Here is a 13608-nt window from a genome sequence, read left to right as displayed (position 1 = left end):
ACTCACAAGTTAAATGGATGTGAGAATTGTGAAGGTGATGTCAATAACGGTGTCCTATGTTAATGTACCGTGGCCTGTTGGATGTTTTTGATTGAGATAAATTAAATCAAAAGTTATATCACCTCCTAATGCTGCAAATTCAACAAAGAGCATTTTTAGTTCTTTACAACCTATAAACTGTCTTGAAACTCTGTTGTTGCATAATAATTTGGAACAGTGCATTTTGAGTTTTTTATTTTTGAAACCAAAAAAAAAAAAATACTGTTATCATTGGGAGGTTTGTTCAATAAACTTTGAATTATACTCTTTTAACGGTTGATGGCTTGAAAATTATGCTGCCTGTCATTTGCATCAACTATTTAGGAAAATCTGAGAAAAATGTATTTTGCACAATTTGGAACGCAGTTTATATGCCCTCCCCACACACTACAACTATTTATGTTCACAATCGATTGTCTCTGTGTAGGCAAACAGTTAGCGACAAAATAGTGATGTCTGAATGTTTTTCTCCCCCAACAGTAACATGAAAGTGGCCACAAAACTATATGCCTAACAAAATGTATTTATCAATGTCATATTTATCATGCCATGATCAGATGACAAAGTTGAGTTACTTTATTCTTTCTTTTCAAGAATCCTTTGTCATAAAAAAAATAACACATTTACCCCTGACAGTAGCCTACCAGGCATATTTTTTCAGTATTCCTAAAAATACTACTGGAAATAGAAGCTGCTTTGATCACATGGTCAATATTTAATTCACTTACAGTATGATCCACATAGACTCTTTTTGGTTTTAGGGAGACTTGATTTCTGCTTTTCTCAGCTAGTATTTTAAATGTTGTGGACGGCATTTTAAAATTCCACCATTACCATTAATGGATTGAACTAAATGCAAGCCATAAATGCACCTCATGCTCATCTTGGATTTTATGTTGACTAAACACTGTTAGCCTGACTATATTGTGCAATGGAATTTGAATGCTAAGCAGATTCAAGGATTTCTGATTTTCAGTGTTAGGCCTACAGTTGACCAACAGGATGGAAATAGGTAGGCCTAGTGTAAAAATAATTGTAAACAGTGTAAACATACTTAAAAGTTAAAAAAGCTATTGAGTTGGAGTGCTGCCTGGAACGATAAGTCTTTCTTGTTGAGACGGTGCTCTTAGGTTGAGGGCTTGATCAATTGTAAAAATAAGAATATACCTAGGCACTCATCAAGTGAAAAAATGTAAAATCCCTTTATTTCATGGGCAGATCAATGTTAAAAAACACTTTAATGCGTTTCGGCTCAAAAGTCTTCGTCAGGAAGTACTTAAGTTATTTGATTAGGACATGTTTTTTTAAAATGTCAATGTTTTAAGATCAACAAACATCAAATAACATCAAATGTTTTAAGAAAATAAAAGTTTCTGAAGTGTTTAGCATTTGTCCACTGAAAAAAGTGCCTTCCTTTAGGCCTTCAAAAGGAGTGTTGATTATAAATAAAATAAATATTTGTTTGTATATTGAAAACTGTAGGCCTAAATTTTATTTTAAAACTTGCAGCTTTCATTTGAAACATTTTCAAGCACATACTGTATACAGTATATCAGACTGTTTAAATCACTAAAAGAGTACAGACTTTTTCATCATAGCAGCTGTTCATCGTACCCATGAACAGAAATCTTAAACAATTCTCTGTTATAAAATTGGTAGAAAAATTGTTGCTGGTTTAAAGTAACAAAGCCAGTCTTCATCATCATTCAACAAGACTGGATTTGATTTCTTTGAGAAGGGAACTGAGCTAAGGCTCAGCCTTCTACAGCTCATCACTGCGCTGCTGCTTCTGCTGTTGGATCTCCTGGATCTTCTTGGGAAGAGTCTCCGTCATGAAGGTGAAGTGGTTGGCCCTCAGGTGGCTTCCCACCTGCTGCTTCAACCCGATCCCCAAGTACTCTTCCCCAGCACCGTACATCGGCCAGTGGGTCAACCCTGGACCATTGGGAGATCTGAAAAAGGACAACACACACACAAACACACACACATAAACACCAGATAAGGTGTATCCAGGTTTCAAAAACTGAAAATGAACTGGGGAATAAATTCTACTAACTCACTGAAAAATACTTAATATTAGAGCTGTGTCAGAAATACCTATAAGCTGTGCTACACTTCACAGTCTCCTTCTCAAACGTGTTAAGTAACATTACCCAGTGCGGGCGAAGTTGCCCCAGTATGACATCATTGTTCTACAAAGCTCGTCTTCTTCCTCTGTGAAGGTGCCTGAATTTAAAGAGACATATGCATGTGTATACTGTAGGTTTACAACATTTTATGTTCCATGAAATAATCATTTTGCACTCAAACAAATAGATGTTTGTGTAAACAGAGCATCAGCATTGCAAATAACTTGACCACTCGTCTGGATTTTTTCCGGATGGTCCGGCTTTTACATGTGCCTGTATGACATGTACAACAGCGATTTTTCTTTTTGGGGGGAGATAGCAATCTTAGTAGGTTTTACATTGATGAAAAGCTCTTTAGCTTGGGTCATATGCATTACCGGTATTCTGAACCAATCAAATCAATTCTCCAACAACACCTTGCCCGATCTTATCATAAACGCTTTTTCACTTATATAGAGAAAAAGTGCCTCTCGTCTGAAAAACGTTATATTTAACGTCATAATTTAACAAAATAAATCTAATGAAAAAGACCTGAACATTTTTACAATATAGGAGTTTGTTAATATTACTTTAGTCACTTCCTCCATAGTATTCCGTAAAAAAACCTATCCTTTGAAGTCCCGAACCTGGCCCGGCTTTTTCTGCGTACGTCCGTACGTTTGAAATCTCCCTTCTCAGATTATCTCTGGTTATGGACACAAAACACTTACCATTAATCTTGACATGACTTTTCATGAATGGGCCTCCAAACACAAATGCAATTTCGTCTGCATGGTTCACCTTTACAAAGCTTGGACGCTTGTCCGTGAGTATGCTTGGAGGATGCTGCAACTCATACATGTAAACTGGTGCTCCAGAATCTGTGGGAGGGATTGTGATAGTCAGGGATTGTGATAGGTAAGTGTTTTGTGTGTGTGTGTGTGTGTGTGTGTGTGTGTGTGTGTGTGTGTGTATGTGTGTGTGTGTGTGAATGCATTGAAAGCACTGGTACTGCTCCAAGTCTGCATTCTCCTCTGGTAGTAGTTACTGTTAGGTAGCCCAGATCTACTTTGCAATGTAGGTTGAATGTTAATCTTCTTTTTGCAATTCCTTACGTTAAATAAAAATATCTGCTAAGTGAATAAATATTAATGTGAACAAAGAGGCTTTTATGTTCAGTATCTGTCACAGTTTAGCCAACAACTCGGTTCTTGCTGGCCTCTCGTCCACTTGATTCTTACTTCTGTGAGCCTTCGACAGCTTGATGGCAGGAATAAGGAAGATTAGATCTGCTAAGAGCTCTGTGAATCCATCTCTGTTTTTGATGCGGTCCTCCCCACTCCATGCCTCCATTCTCTCAAACAAATATAGTTGCACACGAGTCAACTTTGGCGAATTCGCTTCCTTTGAGTATATTGCCCTCACTCTGAAGGCTGACCCAGTTGTACTTCTATTAACCTTATACCGCCCTCCTAAACTATGGACTGGCTTTCTCGACCAGTTTTCTGAACTTATGTCGCTCATCATCACTAGCTATGATCGGATAATTGTAAATGGCGACTTCAATATTCATGTCAATAAGACAACTGATGCTAAAGCCAGTAAGTTCCTTAATGTGTTGGACAGTTTAGAGCTAAAGCAGCATGTTACAGGACCCACCCACAACCTTGGCAACACCCTCGATCTAGTCATTTCCAGAGGGATAGAAGTCACAGACTTATCAGTAAATGATATAAATATGTCTGATCATCATTGTGTATCTTTTAATATTGTACTACATACTCCAAAAATTCATCCCGAAATTGCAATCAAATCAAGACTCTTGGACATTAGAGCAGAACAGCAGTTCATAGCTCTTATAGACTCCATAAATTTAGATATTTTACATCATCCCATTGATCAAATGGTAGAGGCTCTTATTCGTGAATTAGGCGCTCTGCTTGACAGAGTGGCACCCTTAAAGACTAAAAAAAAAAAGGCCCTGTAGCAAACTGACACCTTGATGAACGAAAATATCCATGATCTAAAAAGATCATGTAGGAAAGCTGAGAGAACATGGAGAAAAACTAAGTTACAGGTTCACCGTGCCATTCTAAAAGAAAAAATTGCAAATTATAATAGAGCTATTCGAATGAGAGGAGGAACCACTTCTCTAAGGTAATTGCTGAAAACAGTGGAAACTCTAGGGTGTTGTTCTCTACCATTGATAGGCTATTGCATCAAACACCTTTTGATACACTCAGTCAGGCATCCTCTCTAAGATGCTAAGAATTTGCAGACTTCTTCAAAACAAAGTCATTTCTATAAGGGAGGCTATTGGTAACACAAGTAATATGTTTGATAGTACACCCAAAACAGCCCCCAAAATTAAGGTCCTTTAGCACTATTACTCAATCTGAGCTTGGTAAAATTATAACTCAAACCGCTCCTCAACATGTGTTTTAGATCCAATCCCTACTACATTCCTCAAAAAAGTATATGATGGCTTAGCTCCCTTTTTTCTCAAGGTAATAAATACCTCATTAGAAACAGGTATATTTCCAACTGCTTTTAAAACCGCTGTTGTGAAACCTTTACTTAAAAAAGTCAAAACTTGACCATACCAATCTGAGCAACTACAGGCCTATATCAAATCTATCGTTTTTGAGCAAAGTACTTGAAAAAGTTGTTTGCAATCAGTTAAATACCTTCCTCAACGAAAACAGTATCCTTGAAAAATTCCAATCAGGTTTTAGATCAAATCACAGCACAGAAACGGCTCTAGTAAAGATAGTCAATGATCTCAGACTAGCTACCGACTCAAACAAAGTCTCAATCCTTATTCTTCTGGATTTGAGTGCGGCATTTGACACCATTGATCATAGCATCCTAATTCACCGCCTTATGGTGGGTGGGTCTCTCTGATAATGCTCTAAACTGGTTTCAAACCTACATTACTGGCAGAGATTTTTATATCAGTCTAGGAGATCATGTATCTGAAAAACATGACTTGCCTTTTTGGTGTGGCCCAGGGGAGCTGCCTTGGTCCCCTGCTATTTTCTCTATATATGCTCCCATTGGGAAACGCCATAAGTCAGCATAATGTAAACTTCCACAGCTACGCAGATGATACCCAATTGTATCTTTCTGTGGAGCCAACTAACCCAGATGGCCTTTTGCTCCCTCACTGCATGCCTAACCTCCATTAATCAGTGGATGAGCAAAAAACTTTTGAAACTAAATGATGACAAAACAGAGGTACTTCTGGTTGGACCAAAACTAAAGCGAGATATTATTCTTAGTAATCTGGGGAACTTGGCACACCAGGTCAAACCAAAAGTAACAAGCCTCGTGTCATCTTAGATGCAGAGTTAAGTTTTAAGCCCCATATCAGTAAAGTTACTCAGACAGCCTATTTCCACTTGAGAAACATTGCCAAAGTGCGGCCCTTTTAACTCAACAAGATGCAGAAAAACTAATTCACGCCTTTATCACTAGCAGGTTAGACTACTGCAATGCACTTTTCACTGGTCTTCCCAAAAACATCTAAAGAAATTGGCACTCATACAGAACTCTGCGGCTAGACTTTTAACTAAGACTAAGAAGAGAGAACACATCACCCCTGTGTTGGCTGAACTGCACTGGCTCCCTATTTCCTATAGAATTGATTTTAAGGTTATGTTAATTACTTACAAAGCTCTGAATGGCATAGCACCTTCATATATCTCTGAGCTTTTAATATCTTATCAACCACAAAGGAAACTTAGATCATCCAATTCTAATCTTTTAATCGTACCCAAAGTGCTCCACAAACAAAGTGGAGAAGCTGCGCTTATCCATTATGCCCCAAACTATGGAACACCCTGCCTCTGTACATCAAGCAGGCGAAGTTCAGTAAATATTTTTAAAAAGATCTGAAAACATACCTGTACAGGAAAGCTTTTAGTTAACTCATCTTATCCTGTAGACTACATTTTCAGATTATTCTACATCTGCTGCCATTGGAGGCAGCCCAGCCAGAAGCAGATGGGCTCCCCTATTAAGTCAGGTTCTGCTCAAGGTTTCTTCCTGGAATATGGGAGTTTTTCCTTGCCACAGTTGCCATATGGCGTGCTTGTGGGGGTAAGAGGGTTAAGGCTGCCAGTCTTATGACGCCATTTTCTATATTTTTGATATGTTGCTGAGTATAACATAAACAGCAAAGAAAAGTGATTGATAATGACTGACTGACTATTATTGTGTTACATGCTTCAAATGTAAAGCACTTTGAGCTGCATTCTGTGTATGAAAGGTGCTATACAAATAAAGCTTTATTATTATTATTATTATTATTATTACTCCCCAGGTACTTATCCAAAACCAAGTCAATGGCCCAGTCTTCTGTCTAGAAACAGATATTTGTATCAAGCCCCAAACTATGACACATCAAGTCATTAATGTTCAACAAACAAAGCTGGTTGCATTGGATAATATATATATTGACTTTATACATTGACTTTATTCTTGCACTGTTGCACTGTTGGACTTACTCATTTGCACCATCACCATGACACTCACTCACACAGAGCACCTTACCTTACCTTACTATGCACAGAGAATCACAGGCTCAGTCCCTGCCTCAGTCATTGCAAGCGCCTCTTGATTGATTTAGAATTGATTTAGATTAAGTGTTATTTAGTATAATTTGTATTTTAGTATATTTAGTCTTCTTCTACTTATTCTACACTTCTACTGTCCTTATTGCTTAGTTGTGTTTTTTTCTGCTGTTAGTGAATGTGTGTGTGATGTCTGTATGCTACTGAGACCTTGAATTTCCCCTGGGGATCAATATCTATCTATCTATCTATCTATCTATCTATCTATCTATATATCTATCTATCTATCTATCTATCTAATGATGAGTATAACAAGTAAATGCTTACGTTTGGGAAGAAGGCGGCTATTAACTTTTGGACTGTCTCAAAATCCATTCCCTCTTCCCAACCAGGTGGAGCCATTGACTGATAAGAAAATACAATTACAAAACACAAATGACAACCTTAATTCAATCTACACATTAAAACAAGACAATATTCTCAATATAATGCAGATCAAAACAGACCAAATGATGCACATAGTTAAGCAATAAGCCCCGAGAGGCTCGCTTTGTGCCTAACAACACCCCTTAGCTGTGCTATATTCACCATATCGAACAGCCTCAAGGGGCTTAGTGTTTTTATAAAACGGCTACCACATATAGGACATTAAAATTTATACAAAATAAACAAATACCGGTACTCATGAAATTTAAAAGCCATTTCATCTACAAATGTCCATTCTTCCACGGAGTCCCCATATAATAGATTCTTATCGGAATTGTTGCTCAGCAACTTTGAACTTGCTGTTAACCGTTATGCATTCTAAACACATTAATATAGAACGAAATGCAGTCTCAGCCGTGCTATATCAGGGAAATATACAACGGCATTGAAAACGATTCAACCAATCATAATCAATGACCTATATCTGCAATGTAAAAGGTGTATATGCCTACTCACCGAAACCACTGACCACCCACATTCATCATTGTTGATACCATTAATTAATGGCACTTTGTTGAATTCCTGAGACTCAAAAATGTCCCCCACTTTCTTTGGTAAAAAATGTCCATCCAGGGCCGGCCCATAGATCCAACCTGTATTCTGAGTTTGGGTCATTGCAAACAATGTTTTAGAGGCATGTGGAGATTACAGCAAGATCTTGGTTTGTTCTAATTGACTGGAAGTGCCCAATGAAGTTAAAGAAAAATGCTCGAAAAAAAAGTGACTTAATGCTCACCATCGTAACATTTAAAACATCCTCAGTCGACATTTGCATTACACAGTCAACAATTTGCTGTGGTTTGGTGCCAATACAGTTCGATATGTCTGCCACAGTCTAAGGAAAAATAATCCAAAGTACATGGGTGAAATTTTAGTCAACTACCAAACACTTTGGCCTAATGCAAAACAGGGTGAAGATGGTGCAAGATGACAACCTTGGCTGTGCCCATAGGCTGAATGCCAGTGAGGAGATCCATGGCTGCAGTACCACTTTCTGCAATGGCACGGTGGAAAAGCCCAGTGCTCAGTGGGGAGAGAATCTAAATCAGAAGAGGACAGATAATGTTAAGGTCTTATTATGGTTATTAGTGTGAAATGTTTATATCCCATTTAGCATACATACATTTAAGCCTAGTCCTAGACTAGCTTTTTTCAAAGGAGATGTTCACTAAAGCTTTCTTTTACTCTAGGCCTAAGCTAAATCCATATGGGAAACCAGGTCGCTGAGTACACAGTTTACTAAAAGAAAGGTTTTGGACAACTCACTCACTGACTGGCAAGATGGCCGCGAGAGGAAAAATCAAATGAGCTGTTCTTTTCTTTTAGTAAACTCTGTGTACTCAGCGACCTGGTTTCCCGTATGGACAAACACACGGGAATACATGTTTCTAATGATATAATGTTTCTATAGTACAAAATGTTATTTTACTCTGTTTTACGTGGGTAAGGCCACCGCACATCCAAATAACTGCCCTTCATGACCCACAGGCCGTCACTCTAGGTTAACATGGCAAAACTCATTTTTCTAAAACTACACTTCCATGTCTCACCTGCAATAAGTATAGTAGGCTATAAACACAGATATGTGTGCATTTACTTAGAATACATAGAGTTGCCTGGTCAGGAGGACAGCTTCATTCGTCCCTAGACATTCAGCAATAGCCTAGGCTGTTTTGCATCCATTAGCCTACAAACAAACATGCAACGTGAAAGTCTGGGATTGGGGAGAGCACTTAGTTAGTAGCCTATAGTCTAGTGCATAAGCATGAATTTGAATCTTTAGATGAAAAACACTCTTTAATAATAGGCCTACAATAAATAAATAAACCGCTAATGATGTTTACTTTTGATCATCGCATTTATCGCCTGTAACTTGGCTGAGCAACGGAGTTTAATATGTTCTATGTTTTGTCCACATGCTGTAGGCCTACTGTATGTCTATCGTTGTTGCACTCGAAGAAAACTGAAATGTTTAATTCGTCCTCCTTTTCAATCGTCCCAAGCGGTCGTTCTCTCTCCAAACTAACTTTATTCTCAAAATGTTGAGTTTAATGTTGACATGGCAACTTTAAAATCGACACGTCGAGATTAAAGTCGACATGACATTTCAACTTTATTCTCGAAATGTCGAGTTTAATGTCGACATAGCGACTTTAAAGTTGACATGTCGAGTTTAATCTCGTCATGGCAAAAATATTTTTTTATTCATGTGTGGCCCTAATACTCGTAATCTTGCCAGTCAAAGAGTGAGTTGTCCAAAACCTTTCTTTTTAGTAAACTATGTGTACACAAACAAAGTTCTCAATGCTCGAGTTCATGTGTAGACACTGATGATACTTTGATCAAAGTTTAATGTTGTGTCGAGCCCTCTTAGTGTTTTAAATTTGCTTTAATTTAATTAAATTAAATTTAAATTTTAATGCTTGAATTTCCCCTTGGGGATCAATAAAGTATCTATCTATCTATCTATCTTCTAAAAACAGCGATTTTGACGCAATCATGTGTCAAAATAGTAGTGCCCCTAATGATTCTTATTCAAAGGCCATTTGACCTAAAAAAAAACAACACAGTCAAGCTTAAAAAGTGGCGCCCCGACGTAATTATGTTTTTAAACTAAAAGTTTGACTTCGGGTACATTTACACCCTATTATGCATTTTGGCGAGAGTTACGCTTTAAAGGCTCCTCTAAATGAGACTCAGGTTTTTGTTGCAAATACCGAACACTGGAATACAGAAGCCCACCTGCAGTGACACGCTCACCCCCCCCTACGGACTCTCCAAATATGGTGACAGACGAGGGGTCCCCTCCAAAGCTCTGGATGTTCTCCTGGACCCACCGCAGTGCAGCCACCTGGTCCAAGAGTCCCCAGTTTCCAGGGGCGTTATCATCCCCAGTGCTTACAGGAGACAGAAGTGGAAAACATGTTATGTCTGTGAAATAACTGCACAAATCATAGATCACAGCATTGTTATATTACATTAATGGTCTGGGATCTGTAGATTTTGTGGCACAAAGTGATCTGGGCTCTTTCAGATTCCTGGCAATTAATTGTATTCTGTGACAACAACAAAATGAAGGTACTGTATATCTATATGTCATAACTGCAATCTCACCTGAAGAAGCCTAGCAATCCAAGCCTGTACTGAATCAGCACCACCACCACATTCTGATAGGCTGCCAGGACAGATCCATCATAAAAAGGAGGCGGAGCCCATGACTAAGCTCCACCATGGATCCACACCATGACCTAATTGACGGTAAGCCATAGGCATAAAATATGGAGGTGTGGGTGGATTTGTACCGTAAAGCTATGGATTGTGTGTCCACGCCACACTGGAACTTACAGGTAATTTTGCATCATCAGCAGGTTTCGCTGGAGTGTAAACATTCAGATAGAGACAATCCTCAGACACCTCAGGAATCTCCATAACCATGTTGTATTCTTTTGCAAAGAACAGAGATATCTGTCGATCTTGTAGACACCTAAAAGACAACTGGATATTAGGCTGTGCTCATCATGGGCCAGTTTGGACATAATAAATAATAATAATAACAAAAGACTCTGTACGGCCAAATTAGAGTAAGAACTTAATACTGTATCATAGTTCCACACATAATTCAATGATCCCCCTTAGATTGTTCATTAGGTGTTTAGGCCTATGGCCCCACAGCTGACATGATGGACTTTAATAAAGGCATCCAGTGAAGTTTCGGGTTTTATGGGCTCCCCCTACAGTCACGGAGTACTTATAAGGTATATTTACATTTACCTTGCCATTTTAAATACTTTTAAATACTTCTTATGGCTTGAGCCATTCCCATAATACTTGTATTTGTTTTGGAGCCGAGTGACTATCAACAGGGGATGACAATCACCAAAGAGATATCTGACCAGGTAATGTTTCACGATTCTCACAGGATGTCACTGGCGCGCCAGGCAAAATCGCAAGGCTGGTTCTCTACCTGGGGGTGTTGCCAGCTATGCTAGGTGCACGATTCTCCCTTTTACAAGTGTGCTCACAGTCAAAATGACTTTAAAGCTGTTATATACAGTAAGGTCAGATATGTGCATGGGGCTGCATGACGCACAGGAAATTGCTTTTGTATGCACATTGCACTCCTGTAAAGGGATGTTTTTCTTCCGATTCTGATTCGTCTTCTCAAGCCATTGGATTAGTTTAGATGTCATTTCAATCTGGTCTCATGAGACCTTGTATTATAGATTCTTGTATTATATCTATAGATCTGCACCACTATTCCTGTTGCAACTAGGATTATGTCCTATACTGCATAGTTTATAAAGCTGTAATTAGAGGCAAAAACTTAGGGTCTAAAACATTAAAATAAAATCATTACAGGCAAAATTCAATACCCTACTTTGGCCCCTGAGAAGTAGGCTACTAAGAGTGTAACATGATGATCTTACATGGGTGGTTGCTTGGTGGCATCCCTGACTCCCTCCCATCCCTGGACAGGTTGGGGTGGGGCCAACCTGAGGGGTCCCACAGGTGGCTTAGCAAAGGGCACGCCCAGGTACGAGTGCACCACTGTCGTCTTTCCCCTCACTCGCAAGTACTCGCCTCTGAGGGCTCCCAGCTTGGTGTGGATCAGTGGTCCTGTAGTTGTCCAGACCACAACAGGGCAGGCAAATATCGGTTATACTCTCACAAACTACAAAGTTATATTATGATAAATATCAGAGAAATGATTTGCATGTATTATACACTTATTTGTAGAAATGGGTGCGCACATCCAAAATATGTTTTAACAGGTGCCAGACAAAACATCTCAGAGAGAGAGAAGGAGATGGTCTGCACACTGTGGACTTCAAGAAATACTTAATTTGCTCTCAAAAGGCAACGTTTCAATGTCAACAGATGACACATGACCATATAGGCCTATCAGACACCTGCCTTAGTCAGGCAGGGTGCACCCATGGGTGGCAATCAGCACAGACATTCAAGTCACTAGGCCCAAATATCTCATTACATTGAAAGCTTTTTTTTTGCAGAAACAACATTATACAAAATATGTGGAATAGCAATACAGAAACAACATTATGCAAAATACATGAAATAGCAATACTTAAAAACAGTTTCCCATACAGTGTGCAGACCATCTCCTTCTCTCATACTGTATATACACTTCCATCCTTTCTTTTTCTCTTTTAGGCTTAAATGAATGTGGCATGTTAGTCAGAGAAAGCAACACAATCTTGCTGTGGGGCCGTAATAAGCATTTTCAAAACAAATGCGATCAGAATTTCCTACAGTTTATTTTTTTTCTCCACCTTCCAGGCCACACTTACCATCATGAGCGGTCGATGAACTTGTATATACAACACTTGCAGAGAAAAGTAGTAGTAAGACGCATTTCAGCATGGTAACTAGCCTACCAAGCGTCAATGCACTGCAGTCGACGGTCGTACTGTAAGTGTGCTCGCCTAGGAAGTGGAAACATGAATAGTGCTCCGCCCTTTACTCTTTAACCTACATAATGTGCATTCAACTGTTGGGAAAATTCGACGTGCACAGTCATAGTGAATAAGGTTAAAACACCAATCGAAATCCCTTCAGTCCGATATGCGTCCGTCGGATTGCGGATTGGTCAAGTTCTCAAGCCAATTTGCGCACCACCTTTTTACGTACAACCACTGTCACTAACTGTAGCCTAGCCTATAACCTAAAAAAGCTTGTTGTATTCTACAAGCCTACGAATAACAGTTGCACTATTAGCTACATCAAAAGTTGTCAACCTGTTTACTTTCATTAATTTGTTTAGTCTTTTATTAATAGACTGAATCACTGAAATCTATAATAACTACACTAGAACAGTTACACTTTCATGTGACAGGCCTATCAAAATTGTCATTACAATATAAAAGCAAACCTGTAGGCCTAAAAGCGGTTCATGTATGATATTTTATGTGCTAGTATACCTCTCATAGGGAGCATAAGATATAAAAAAAATATGTTAATATATTAATTTATCATTAATCCAGTGGTTATGATTAGAAGTCTACAACTTGTTGTCAATATGTTTCAAGAAACTGTTTATCAACTATACAGCTGTTTAATCCTCAATAACATCACAAAATATTTTTTGTATATGATAGGTCTATTTTCTGAATATACAGAATGTAACTCCTTTAAAAACATACATCTTCATTAAATCATTCATCAGACACTGAAGACTAATGGAAGCATTGGTTTAATGTGAGGAGAGAGGGGATCTGAGGCTCAGCCTTCTACAGCTCATCACTGCGCTGCTGCTTCTGCTGTTGTATCTTCTTGGGAAGAGTCTCCGTCATGAAGGTGAAGCGGTTGGTCCTCAGGTGGCTTCCCACCTGCTGCTTCAGCCCGATCCCCAAGTACTCTTCCCCTGCACCGTACATCGGCCA

The 13608-nt window shown here is 38.8% G+C and overlaps 1 pseudogene; it reads right to left on the bottom strand.

Moving 5' to 3' along the window:
• Positions 1-1222: 1222 nt before the first annotated feature.
• Positions 1223-12613, bottom strand: LOC125305702 (annotated as a pseudogene).
• Positions 12614-13608: the final 995 nt, after the last annotated feature.

The sequence above is a fragment of the Alosa alosa genome, chromosome 13 (genome assembly GCF_017589495.1).
Source record: "Alosa alosa isolate M-15738 ecotype Scorff River chromosome 13, AALO_Geno_1.1, whole genome shotgun sequence".
Lineage (NCBI taxonomy): Eukaryota > Metazoa > Chordata > Actinopteri > Clupeiformes > Clupeidae > Alosa > Alosa alosa.
This window is presented reverse-complemented; position numbering and strand designations above follow the sequence as displayed.